We start from the raw sequence: 4,137 nt of genomic DNA, 5'->3' as shown, positions 1-4,137 counted from the left end.
CCAGCCATTCCCTTCTCGAGGGGATCTTCCCGACCCAGGGATCGAAACCAGGTCTCCTGCATTGCAGGCAGACTCTTTGCTATCTGAGCCAGCAGGGAAGCCCCATGTCAGGGGTCGGGACCCAAGGACAGGACACAAAGTCTTCATCCATGTTCATTTTTTCCTAGCTCAAAGCTGTGTTCTTGGATTAAACTTTCAGAGCTTCAGTGCCTTTTATCTCTGGAACTGGAGAAAATAAGATGTGAGATGCCCCCTGAGAGGAACCCACCAGACCTGGGGCTCAGCACCAAGGCATTGGTCTTGGATGCTGGGTTACTGGGGGTTATGAGTAGAAATGGTGTGGTGAATGAAGAAGATCAGTTTCTGAACTTAGATTGTTGTTGCCCCTGACCAGCTCAGTGTCAGAGGCTACTTTCCCAGATCATAGAAACAGCTTTGACTTCACTTTGGGATTTTAATAGTAAACTGATGGGTTTTCCAGCTGTCTCTGATATAGCAACTCTAGCAGGCCTACTTCTGTGAGATTTTGATTTCTACTTCCTCTGTCACAGCAATTCTGGTATCTCTACCTCACTTAACATGGATTTTTTTTTTTTTTTACTAATAATTATAGTATTATTATAGCAAAAAAAATACAAATTAGAATCAGTCAAAGGAGAGATATATAGGTCAATATCTAGAAGGTTTTGAAACATAAATATCCACTGTCCTCTCTCTGTGCAGTCAGGATATGTAACCATCATGTCATTCTTGAAAAAAATTTTTTAATTGGAGGATAGATTTGTTGCTGTTGCTGCTGTTCAAGTTTCAAATGCCATTCTAGAGTTAGATCTACTCAATCCACTCTTCTTGCTAGTATCTAAGATGACCTAATAATCTTTTCACACCAATATACCCAGTCTGGAATGTGCAGTGGCTGCTCAGAGAGAAAAAGGAATATATCTCGAAAAATCTAGCTGTAGGACCTAACCAATATATACCAACAGGAAAAGGAAAGTGTGCATTGGGCTGGGTCCTGGGCGGGCAGGACTTAATGTTGAATAAAAGAGGGTTTCTCAATGTGGGAGCATTCTACAACAAAGAATTTAACACATTATCAGGACCCCCAGACTATAGCACTAACACTAGGATGCTAAAATCAATACTAGAATGGGGTCTGAAAACTTGAGTGAAAAATGAGTGTTCAGTGAAGGAGCAATGCCAGAATTGCTGTGACAGAGGAAGAAGGAATCAAAATCATACAGAAATAGGCAAATTAGAGTTGCCATGGCATTCCAGGGACAGGTGAATAGAGTTCTATATGCTCCTTGTGGTTTCTCTTCTGCTCATGCATTTTAAAGATTCTCTCTATTAAACACATCAAATTACATAATTTGAGTGTGAGATCTCTTTCCTTCCTGGACCCTAAAAGAAAGTGAAAACGTTAGTCGCTTAGTTGTGTTTGACTCTGTAGCCCCTTGGACAGTAGCCCGCCAGGCTCCTCTATCCATGGGATTTTCCAGGCAAAAATACTGGAGTGGGTAGACATTCCCTTTTCCAGGGGATCATCCAAACCACGGAAATGAAACCAGGTCTCCTGCATTTCAGGCAGATTCTCCATGGTTTGAGCTACCAGGGAAGCCTAGACCCTGACTCTTACACAATGTAGGATTACGAATGAAAACAATGTAAACTCAAGCAGTAATCATAAACATGCAGCCTGGTGGTGAGTGAGTGGTAAAGCAACTGAACCACAAGCAGTCTCATTTGCTATTCATTATATGCCACACACACTCAAACACATTCAAGGATCGCAAGAAAATTAGTCCAAATATTTACTGTTAATTTTTAAAAAGCAGAAAGTGAAACTACAAACACTCTTAGCTATAAACACTTACTAATAAGCCCAAATGTTTTTAAACCATCAGTTTAAAAATTTGGTTTTGGTAAGTGAATATATTTATTACCCCATCCGAATGGATAAACTATGGAATAATCTGCATAGAAGCGTGTGTGTGGCAGGGGGGAGGGGTGGCAGGGGGGAATGGTTTAGAAATCTCTGGATATGTAAGAATGTACAGCCAACCATACTGATGAAAACTATGCATAGCACAAAAAATCTGAAATGAACCTTCAACCACCTAGTCTGCAAATGGAAAGAGAGTCACTAGGTTTCTTCTAATCCAGGGGATAAACCAGGCTCCAAAGAAGGGTTATTTATTATCCAGCAAGGAGACGGATTTAAGACCACCCCATGCCACAATTGCTTGAGCCTGTGAGAATCCATAAGCAGCTGTATTATAAACACAGGAGATGAATATAACAGTACAGTATTATAGGAACTTTATGTGAAGAGCTGGGACCAAAGACTTCCCCACAGACAGCTGTGATGAGAAGCGCCCTGTGAGCACTCCTATGCCTGGGGACACTGGCCGGGAAGAGAGACATGGTCACAGCAACTCAGACTGCAGGGTGTCCAGTTCTTCCTCTGTGGTTGACCACGCCAACAGAAGGCAAGGCCAGAAAGGGGCGTGTAATATGACGCTAGGGAATATTTGTCACAAGATATACAATGCTTATTGATTTTCTTTTAATAAAATTTCTCTATTATGGCTTGAAAACTGCTGAGGGGGTGCCAGCTACTAGGCTGTCCAGTGAAAGCAGTTTTTCCAAATCCTTCCTACTGTTCACATCTCCGACCTTAAAATTGGCTGTGCCTACCTGTTCATTCTCTCTTATGCATACACATGTGCACATTCTTATGGGAAAGTTATAGACAGTCTATACTTCACTAAGTAAGAGAAAATTCGTAATCCCGAGTGCAACACCAGGGCTTTCCTGGTGGCTCAGTCAGTAAAGAATTCGCCTGCAATGCAGGAGACAAAGATTCAATCCCTGGGTCAGGAAGATCCCCTGGCGTAGGAAATGGCAACCCATTCCAGTATTCTTGCCTGAGAAATCCCATGGACAGAAGAGCCCGGTGGCCTACAGTCTATGAGGTTGCAAAGAGTCGGATATGACTTAGTGACTAATCCACCACCACTAGGGCAACACTAGAAAGGGAAGGAGATGGACCCAATGAAGGAGGGTCATGTGAGGGCAAAGGGCTGACCTCTTTTTGTTTCCAGCTGTGGAAAAGGGCTGGTAAGCATCTTTCAACTCCCCCTCCCTCCTCCTCCTATTTTTACCTCTTCCCCTCCCCCCTTTTTTCCTCCTCCCCCTTTTATTCTATTTTGTCTGCTTTTTAATCTATTTTCTAGCCTGGAAAGATTCCAGGCTAGAAAGGAACCATCTGGAAGTCACTGTGTTGAACTGCAGGAGATATTACCAGTTATAATGGAAGAAGGGGCATACCCTTGAGGCTAAAGAATGTAGCCTTCCAAAGAAGAGCTTGGTGACCAATGGCTGCAGCATATTTTCTTTCCAGGCACTGGGCAAACAACAAAATTAATCAAACTTTTTTCCCGGTCTCACCCTCCACACAACCTAGGTGGCCAAAACTTCCCTGCCTCCCTCTATTGTCAAAAATGCATACTGGTCAGCTCATCCCAGTGCTTGACCCAAAGGAGTCACATGAATAAATACACTTATTAGAAATGAGTTGATGAGGACTATAATTTCCCAAATTATCTTCCACTCTACCAAATCAAAACATCCTTTATTGAGACCAGCTTCTTGTTGTTGATCACTCAGTAGTGTCCAGCTCTTTGAGACTCCATGGACTGCAGCATGCCAGGCCTCCCTGTCTTTCATCATCTCTTGAAGTTTGCCCAAGTTCACGTCCGTTGCATCAGTGATGCAATCAAACCATCTCATCCACTGACACCCTTTCTTCTCCTCCTGCTCTCAATCTTTCCCAGCATCAGGGACTTTTCCAAAGAGTTGGCTATTCACATCAGATGACCAAAATACTGGAGCTTCAGCTTCAGCATCAGTCCTCCCAACAAGTATGCAGGATTGATTTCCCTTAAGATGGAGAAACAGTGGAAACAGTGGCAGACTTTATTTTTTGGGGCTCCAAAATCACTGCAGATGGTGACTGCAGCCATGAAATTAAAAGACACTTACTCCTTGGAAGGAAAGTTATAGCCAACCTAGACAGCATATTCAAAAACAGAGACATTACTTTGCCAACAAAGGTCCGTCTAGTCAAGGCTA

The 4,137-nt window shown here is 42.9% G+C and overlaps 1 protein-coding gene across 1 annotated transcript in view; it reads right to left on the bottom strand.

Annotated features, from left to right (window-relative positions):
* DGKI (diacylglycerol kinase, iota) overlaps positions 1-4,137 on the bottom strand; it is a gene marked incomplete at its 5' end in the record, with an annotated part of 321,800 nt that overhangs the window by 264,737 nt on the left and 52,926 nt on the right. The gene's annotated exons all lie outside the window — the stretch shown is intronic.

The sequence above is a fragment of the Bison bison genome, unplaced genomic scaffold (assembly GCF_000754665.1).
Source record: "Bison bison bison isolate TAMUID 2011002044 unplaced genomic scaffold, Bison_UMD1.0 scf7180017864530, whole genome shotgun sequence".
Classification (NCBI taxonomy): Eukaryota; Metazoa; Chordata; class Mammalia; order Artiodactyla; family Bovidae; genus Bison; species Bison bison.
The sequence above is the reverse complement of the archived record's forward strand: the minus strand, read 5'-3'. Positions and strand labels throughout refer to the sequence as shown.